Raw genomic sequence first — 10,132 nt, 5'->3', positions numbered from 1 at the left:
GGAACGAGATCAATAAGTTGTGGCCACGAAACAATAACATGTGGGAATGAGATCATTAAATTGTGGCCAACCTTTAATAACAAGTGGGAACGAGACCATTAATTCATGGCTACTACACTTAATGCTTGGTGGGTTGTTAGCTTTGGAGAGACGCTGCTATGAATAAAAGAACACTGAGGATTAGAACCCAGCAATTCATCGAGGGCTGGGGTTTGTTCATGAAATCTACTTAAACAGTTGTTTTCTGCTGACAACAGCAGACAACATGTTGATATCTGTTGATATGACATTTTGTTCACTTTAGGGCTGCTGAGATTATTCGATTAATCAATAACTAAATAAATCGTCAATGATGTTCTGGTTTCTTTGCTCCATATAATAGAAATTTAAAAAAAGAATTAAAACCGAATCATTTTGGACATTCGAGAACGTCATTGTCTCCAGGTTTGGAGACAGATCGGCATTCATTTTCTGACATTTTATGGACGAAACAAGTACTCGATTAATTGAGAAAATAAACAACAGATTAATTGATTATGAAAATAATTGTTAGTTGCAGCCCTGGTGCACTCCGTTTTTCTCTAATGAATAATATGAATAATAATAATAACATTATTCAATAATAATTTGAATAATATGGGACATTTAAATCTCAATGGTTTTACGGCACAGTAAAAATAGAACTGGTAAGGCTACTGTTGAAGCTGCAGTTAAAATTGATATGGAGTATATATTTTTCTCCTATGCTGCTGCTTGTATAAATAACATTATAGTCATTTATACAATAACCAATTAAGACCTAAACCTAAAACTTAATGCAACTGTTTAAGCTCTGCTCCTCTTCTCTCTCTTCTGTCTCTACCTCGCCTCCCTCCCTCCCCCATTTTCCTTTCACCCCAACCGGCCGAGGACTCTGGTTCTGTCAGAGATTTCTTCCTGTCCCGTGACGTCGGACACGGTAATCAAACTGTAGATCAGTTAAAAAGACTCAAAAAATCCAACACTGCAATTGTAAGCCCCATCACAACCCGGTCTGCTGTTTTTTAGTTCAGTGAGTGTGTGAGTCTGTTTAATTAATCTGATTCCAACGACCCCACCCACATTGAGGAGATACTAAAGTAATGGAAAACGATGTGCTTGATACCAAATCGAGTAGAGCTAGAAGTGAAATAATGTAATAGAACTGTGGTGGAATATTTGCAGCACGTGATTGGATTGGCTGATAATACCCGTGAAATTGGAATGTTTTAACTTATCAAGGCAACACATTAGTGTATTTTCACTCATTTTGTTGTTTGTTCATTTGTAATATCACCACTTTTACTCGAAATAACTCCACCACTGCTGCATTATAAATTTCATGTTGGCTCTCAGTTCACTTGTTGTTGTGTCACCGTTGATTGAATCTGTCAATAACGCGTCACACGCCACAGAAACGTCTTCCACTGTTGCTGATCTTGGTGGAAGATTGTGTGTTAAGTGAAATATCAGTCTGATCTTGCCTTTTGTGAGACACAGTGATCAGTTTTCAACCACATGTGCTGAGGTGAGTTCATCCACAGTTCACAGTGAAGAAAGAGAACGAGTCTGCAAATAATAACTGCGAGCGACTTCACGAGACCTGGAGACAAAACCTTTAATCGGTTCGCAAAATATTATATTAGATACCGTAAATCAAGTGGCAAACTACTAGTAATTCTGGTGAGTAATCTGAGCCAGGTGGCAGGCCTGCTCTTGAAAAACGATTTACTCTTCCGACAAATTTGATTGCACAAGATTTGGAGATTATCAAAGCATTGAAATCCTTGTAAAATGTTTGAAAAATAAGGTCCGTACATGAACACTTGGATGGTGCAAAACATTATTTAACTTTGTTTGACTTAAACGATGGTCAAACTGTAGTTAAATTCTTGGCATGACAGTAATGTTTACAGTTTTTTTTCTTTTTGTAAAGCCAACCAGGTTTGGTTTCTAAAGTTGACATATCTTTAGCCAGGACACTGACTATGTAACATTTGACATTTGTCAAAACCTTGGTTCCAAGCACATGATCTGAACTTGGGAAAAGCCCAGATATTCTCACCTGCGGAGCGCTCCTGCCAAAATAAGGGATAAAATCTATTCATTCCCACTCTATACTCAAACAATAATCTGTCCATTCACCACAGATCACAAACAGCCACAGATGGGCCAAGTGGCCTCACAGAGCCAAGTTTCTACTTACTGTATGTAAACAGTTGTAGTCTTAAATTGGAGATTATAGTGAGAAAGCTTTATAATTACGGTTGCATGTTTCTGGATCTCTGATCAACAGTGTAAACAGTGTGAGTGAATATGACTTGATGATTGACTTGCAGTGTGTGTGTGTGTGTGTGTGTGTGTGTGCGTGTGTGTTGTGTGTGTGTTGTGTGTGTGTTGTTTTTACCTCCACCAAGGAGCTTTTGTTGTTTTGTGAAATTTTGTGTAGGGGTGGCCATGACCCGAGGATGAACCTTTTACATTTTGGAGGACATCCAATTATTGGGATGGAAACAGGATTTTTTTCTCTCTGTGAATTTCTCAACAAATAATCCAGAGATCATTGTGGCAAATAAAGATGGCACATACAGCATATATAAACATAACGTTTAGTGTAGCTCTGGATTTAAATGCAGTTTTTGTTGTTGTTGTTGTTTTTTACAACACAAACATGTAATGCTCCCTAAATTATAAATTGCACATTCATACAAGAAAAAATATCCTAGTTTTATGTATAGTTTAATAGTTTTATGCAGGATTATCCTTTTGGCTGAGTTCATGGAGAACAGTTAAAATGAAAACCATAATTTTCGTATAGATTAAACAAAGAGGATATGACTTAAGCTTTTGGGCTACTGATTTTTGTCCACTATCTTCATATGGATGTTTTCTCCCTTGTGTTCCTAACCTGTTTTGGTTGGCCCAAAAATATTTTTTTAAGATTTGAACATTAAAAAAAAAACATATCTTAGCTGTTTCCATGCAAGCTTATTGATACATATTTGTTTAAAGGATTAGTCAAAGCATTCACAACTAAGGTTGTACAGTAATTCTTACAAATTTGCTTCATGCGTGATTTCACAGTCATGCATAATATCATTTTAGAATGAACACAGGTGAACACATGAAAGCGCAGGAATGTACTTCTACAACATTATAAGCTTGTCAGTCACTATTAAAGGGCAGCAATTCAAAAGCTTACAGGCCCCCAGTGAGGGCCTTGCTTCTTAATAACACCTGGTCTTAAGGAGATCAGCGGGAGGGTTTGTCAGTACATGACAAGAATGGACGCTAATCCCAAGCAATACCCACTGGTCCTGCGTGTCTCTCGAGTGGGATAATTGATTCCCACACCCTTCTAGAAACACACTCGCCCCCCTCTCCTCAGACCCGACAACCGGGAAAACAGAGCTTGTTTCATTGTAGTGTTGAGGGAGCATGGTCATGATGACAAAAGCTTGTTTTGTTTTTTTTGCTCTACTGGGGCTCCTAGGAAGGCTGTCATGAGTGTAATAGGTGGTAGCAGAAATTTGCTTGGTAATGGACACTAATCTCTGTTTTGCTGTCAGGAGAGTTTCCCTCCTTACTGTGCAAGATACTTCGGCACCTCCTGCTGCCATTTTCTGCCTCTTGGATTCTTTCTCAGAAGCTACTATGCAAATATAAGTCAACAAAGGGCTTTTTTTCAGATGTAAATATTATGCATTGACATATCAGGTGTCCCAGGGAACATCAACTTCAGAAAGGGGTGTAGAAAAGTCAACTTTGTGTCAACTCCATGTGTGACTAGAATACTCAGTTCAGATTAGAGGCTTAAGCCTGCAGTGTTACATTTCTTTGCAATTACAATGAGGTTCCTCTGGGCATTGAGGTTAGTCTGAGCACTGACTATTCAAATGAGCTGGAATGTGCTGAAGGATGTTGAAGAAGTTGGAGGTATTTCCTTAAAAGGAGCAATCTCCTGAATTGCATTTGATACATTTCAGTTAACACAAAGATGTAGATAATTAACGTAATGCAAGACAGATTGTACCTCAGTGAGTGTTACACACACAAACATGTTATATATTTTTCTTTTTTATATATATATATAAAAAAGGGCAATTTTGAGTAAAGAGTAAAGTAGATTTCTCCTCATATAGTCTTAAATATTAGCCTTGGTCTGACCTTGTCTTGATATCACATCCCTGGAGAGGAATGTAAATCGTATCCGTCCAATCCTAACCCGACTTACCACCAAACTCTTCGTTCTCATCACCCCTACTCCACTGCAGGGCCACATGATCTTTTCCATGTACCAGACATAATTTGTGGCTTGGGTTTGGAGGCTGACGGTGCGTCTGCGCCACTCTGCTGTTTCAGGCGTCGGGTGCACCATTTGCAACAGTTCTCAGGATTCAGGAGAAGTCTGTTTTCAGGGGCCGGAGAGGAAGCTATTGTTTGTAAAACCTCACTACAAGCGCTGTCAACCTCTCCTACTGGGTTTATCAGGAACAACAAATCTGACGTTGTTACTGAATAGAGATTAAATCAGGTAAAAGGGGAGAGAGGAAGAAAATTCAAATACAGTTCCCAACAATGGAATGATAAAGCAGTCGTCACAGAAGATTACACAACTCCCGCCTGGTTGTGTCTCCTCGATTCACCTCGTCCTGAAACCAAAACAGTTGTTTCGGTCAGAGGGAGAAGCACCTTGCAATAAAAAGAATCACAGTGGAGCTTAATCCCAGTGCTTCATATGTGGCATGTTAGATGTAGTCCATGTACATTTTCTAGTGAAGTGTTATGACACACTTGAGCCAAATTGCCTGTGAGCATGTTGTGGCTTGTCTGTTCTTGAGGGTTAAAGTAGGCACATCTAAGCTGCTGCTGCTGCTGCTGCTGCTGCTGCGGCATTAAGATCTGACGTTAATATCAAAACTACGAGCCTTGTGTTTCCAAGGGCTGCATGGTACAATCCACTCTTTGGGTTTCCCGGCAACTGGTAAAACACTCTGCTTGAATGGTGTTTATAGAATCGCAATTTTCTATTTGCTCTTGAACAAACATGGCCATTCATCCAGGTTGGCTTCATTTCATTGGAGAAAGCATCTACAATGACAGCACAGTCTCAACAGTTGAAAGGAGTGACACGAGAAGAGTCGGCGCCAGGAAAGTACAGGTTGCTTTTACACAGACAGAAGATATGGAACGTGTACAGTGAATCGGTCATGCTCTTGACCAACAGGTGGTGTTGAATGATATGATCTGCTTTGCTTAGCGTCAATGAAACAAGTCAGAGTCCAGTTTAGCAGCTGCAGCCAATGCAGCCTCTCGCTCAGCTGATCACAGCCTGGGATGACCCTAAAGGAAAGTGTCACTAAGGGGAAAAGACCAGAGAAGAAGAGGAGGAGGAGGACAGAGGGGACGGAGGTGGAGAAGTAAAGACTTTCACTCCGTTTTAGCAGTTGACAAAAAGGATTGCACCCTGATATGACATACATGGCTGTTCCTGTAATGAATGCTGCATCGCCTCTTCTTGTTTTTTGGCTTCATCATGTTCACAAAATGTATGACCTCAGCACTATCGCAACAATCTGAGTCTCCCCAAGGAAAACCCTTGTGACCAAAGACTACCACCACAGACTCTTAAAGACTTTAGTTACAGACAAAATTAGACTTTACAGAATACACAAGTTTTTAGACCTGCTGGTACATCTTGATTCTTGGGTGTAGGTATCAGTTGCAACTTTTTAAAATTCTCTTTCATAGAGACAGAAAACCTTCCGGAAAACATGGATTGATGGAGGGCTGCAAGAATCAGTCCTCAAGAGTGATTCAAGTGATCTAATTTTGTATTTAATTTAAACTGCTGTAAATGAAAATGTTACTATGAAAAGATCTGATTTTCTGTGTTTCTAAGTTACAGAAATGCCAGGCTGCATTTGACAACAAAGTCAATTCCAACCATTTTACAAATATTAGTCGGTCAGTCAGTTTTAAAGGTGACATCAAATGCACATATATGTTAGTTATGGAGGTCTACTTACATATATTAACTTGTTTTCATGGTCAAAATCCTAGTCGCTACAAACGAGCCAATCGAAATATCTCCTCACTGACACTCTCGTCAGCCGCGCTGTTTCAGACCAAAACCACACCCCCAGAACGTGGACTGTGTTTTGATTGGCCAGCCAACGAGAGCTTTCCCACTGTCCTGTGATTGGCCAGGTACCTGGAAGTGACATAATTGGTAGGCCAGCTCTCAGATACACAGCTCCCCCTCTGGCACGGTGGATGCTCTGCATCTCATCAGCTACAACGAGAGTAGTTCTTCTTCTTCTGCGGTTGAATGTACGCAACCGGATGTGCCCGGACTAGTGCCCGTATCAGGAGGAGCTATGGTGGTGAGAGGAGTGGTGAGGTTTACTGATGACATCATCAACAAACGGAAGTGCCTTTCCGCTTTGCAGAGCCCAGGAAAACAATAAAACCCTATTTTCTCAGCAGTGGCTGAACTGTTTGTTCTGAAACTTTAGGGTTTCATAAACGAGGTAATGACGCAGATACACACACAAACACAGCTTAATTGGAGCTTCTGGTCTATGTCCGCTTTAAAGCGTCCTTTAAAGTGACTTCTATGGGACTGCAGGTAAGAAAAAGGCCACACATCCCTACTTTAAACCCCATACGTCTCAGTCTTTCTGTTGTCTTATTGACTTTAAGTGCATTTTTAGGTTAAAATGTTCAATGTAGACATGGATAGTCAGAGAATTTAAGGGTTTTCTCATTGTTTTTGCTGTGGACTGAAGTAATCAGTCGCTCTAGAGGGGCCCACCCTCAGCTTGGGGCCTTGGCAAGTTGCCTGCTTTGCCTGTTCTGTTACAATGCCCCTGGCTATTCATAACATCTAGCCATACTCAGAGCCAACATACTGTGCAGTGACCCGTCATGAGCTCAAACAAATTTGACCTCAAACGGTTTACATTAAGATTTGCAAGTTGTTTCCCATGATTTCTCTTATCAGAAGCCTTTTTACACCCTGTATTACCAAGAGGTGTGCAAGCAAGATAGCAACGTCAACGCTTGTGGTAATGCCCATCCTGAAGATAACGTCAAAGTGGAGACAGGCCCCATTGCTTTGTTTCCCATGTCTGGAAACAGACTGGCAAACATGGGGGAAAGTGATGAGCTGTTTCCAGGTGTGAGCTCTTGGGGTGTGTTGCAGCTCATTACGGCACAACCGTCCTCCCTTTCTCTTGAAAAGATAACAGCTCCAAAAGAAGTCCAGCATCTCTTTTGTTTCCAGTGATCATTTACAGCAGCAAATAACACAAAGCAGAAATGGTTCAGTGGAACAGCAAATGATGAACAAAATAATTGTAGATTCACAAAATCTCAATTCATTTTACTCCCTTTTCATGCTTGAACTAAACAGTGTTATGTTCAGGATTTTGCCACTGTTGAGATAATCAATCATTAATATGTCTATAATGCAAAATCAAGATATGTGATCCCTTCTGAAAACACATCTTTATTAGCACATGGTCATATTGCAGGCTTAATTTAATTATTTTATTGTGTTAGGTATTATTTTCTCATTTCATTGCCTGGGGTCATCAGGTCTTTTTTGGTCTTCAGACACAGTTGATTAGGCCAAAGCTTGTGTTCCAGTGGTACTCACTTGTCTCCGTCGACTTCCTCTCCAGATCTAGAGCCATGTTGAAGCTTTCTCAGCTGCTTCTGTGATGTTCTTGATGGTGCTGGTTCATGCCACTCCTGTAATACCTAATGCGCTTTTGGTTTTGTGGAGTGAATGCCTTTCTTTTGTGGGCCCCCTCTATGTTATATTGCCACTGCAGTGTTAGCTCCATGGTGATGATGTTCTTGGTGCTCGCTAAGACCAGGAGAATGTGTGGTCACAGGTCCGTGTTGACCATGTGCTGGGGGAATCGCAGCTATTTTTCCAGGTCCACAGAGAGCTGACAGTCCTGGGCAGACACTAGAACCCATGCTGCCTTCTTTTGTCCGGCCCTTTGCCTCTGCCTTGATGAAAGTGATCGTGTGGGTGGTGTTCTGTGGTCGGCTGCAGCTGCTGATCCACTTGCTGATAACTTGTGCAATGGGTTTCAGCACCTGGTTGTGCCGCCAAGTGTATTGGCACTCGCCAAGTGCTTTTGGGCAGGAACTCGTAATGCGTTCCATAGTCCCTCACACTTAGCACAATGGGCAGCTTGGATTCTCTAAGGTTCATGGCTTGCTCCCACCTCATCGCCCCCTGCTGTCCCATACCAGCTGCTATCTATGGCCTCCGTTATCCCACTGTCACACTCACCTTCTCCTGGATCAGCCTTCCTACGAGTTGTGGGGAGCATTCCCAATCCAGCTCTTCCATTTCTTTTCCACCGGATCTTTATGAGGGAGTCAGGATTGGTCACCCAACAGACTAGCAGCAACTAAAGGTCTTCTTCCAAAGACTTCAGTGACAGCTGTAGCTTTGTGTTGTTACCATAGAGAATGGTAATGGTAGACTTCTGGGCAACCCCAGCCATCTTCTAAGACAGCCACTTACCTTACCATGGAGATGGGGACTTCATAAATAAATTTTAGTCAGTAAGTATCTTTGATTTATACCATGTTCGTATACCCACGCCTTACATCTGATCGGTCGAATGTTCTCAACCAGCTCTCCAAGTTCTGGCAGGCTACCTGTACGATGCTAGGGCTTTGAGGCCGCTGTCAAAACTTTACCATGGCTCTTAACAGGCCTCTCTGAGATGGTTAGGATTGGTCCTCCTCCAAGACTGAAATGGAACCTGTCCGTGACTTGGCCCTTCTTCAGCATAAGTGATCTTGACATATGGGCCCACCCGATAAGTTTCTCCAGCCCCCGCAGGATCCACCTGCATCCTGGTACTGGCTCTGTGGTGAGGTCAGGTCAGCCATAAAAGACCTGTTGGGAGGCTGGCGTGTCCCTGAACAGGGCTCTGGCTCTATAATATATAATAAGAAAGGCATTTCCCTCATCATTGCACAAAACATTGTTCAACTGCACACTAATGAAAAGAAGAAGCAAGTATCACAAGTTAATATTCCACTTTAGATTGATGTCTTTAATATATTTCTCCAAAAAGAACTTAAAGCTAAATAAAAGTAGGTTTGAACCCCTTTTTTGCCTATTATTATTGTTCAGCATTAATAAGAGATTGTGTATTGTAATCCCACTGCAATGCTGACATCTAGTGGTGCTGTCACATTTGTGCACAACACAGGTCTGTTAAATTGTGCAGGTGTTTTTATCAAACCCTCTGTGTGTGTGTATTTGTTGCCATTTATTAAGACAGTTGCTGTAAATCTACACTTGAGCATTGACGGCTTTATGGCACACGAGGCGAACAGTCGTGGAAAAATGAGTGAAGTAATGAAATGTGATTAGGACAATATTTGTGTGTAGCGTGATGTTAGTGTGGCTGTGTAACGTCAAACAGAGGGAGTCTGACTGGGGCCCGTGGTGTAGGGGAATGACAAGACTCACTTGTTGAGCATGACTCCGCGCTAATGGCATTTTTACGAAGTGACATCATCGCCACAGTGAGGTCAGCGTGGGCACACAGAGGTGCCATGATTCCCCTCCTGTTTGCTTGGAGGGAAAACATGAATGGATGGAGCACAGCGGCGCAGCGGTGGCAAATGTGTGGGTGGATGAGATTGACATGAAACTGCTACAGTTTATGACGTGGGTGATTAATTAACCTCTCCAGACTTCTTGAGACTGTGTGGACTGGTTTACATTTCTAAGAAGCTCACTGAATTGCCTTATCGTCACTTTCTATCAGTTTCCACGTACACATTCATGTACCATATGCTTCACAAGCATCCCATTTTTCTCATGGATTTAACTCTCTTGGTGGACTTGGCCTCTTTGCCTGTGCTGAAAGCTTCTGGGGAGGGGAAAAAAGGGCATACTTCATAAATGATCTAACTTCTCTACTTTTCATACTTCCATATTTCAAATCTCCCACTCTTTTCTGTGCTGTGACTGTACAGTCAAAATCCCATTATATACTGCATATGTATACTATATAAAAAGGCACAGATTGCAGGTGAGGTTTGAATTCTTGAAATTACATCATTT

The sequence above is a fragment of the Solea solea genome, chromosome 1, assembly GCF_958295425.1.
Source record: "Solea solea chromosome 1, fSolSol10.1, whole genome shotgun sequence".
Lineage (NCBI taxonomy): Eukaryota > Metazoa > Chordata > Actinopteri > Pleuronectiformes > Soleidae > Solea > Solea solea.
This window is presented reverse-complemented; position numbering follows the sequence as displayed.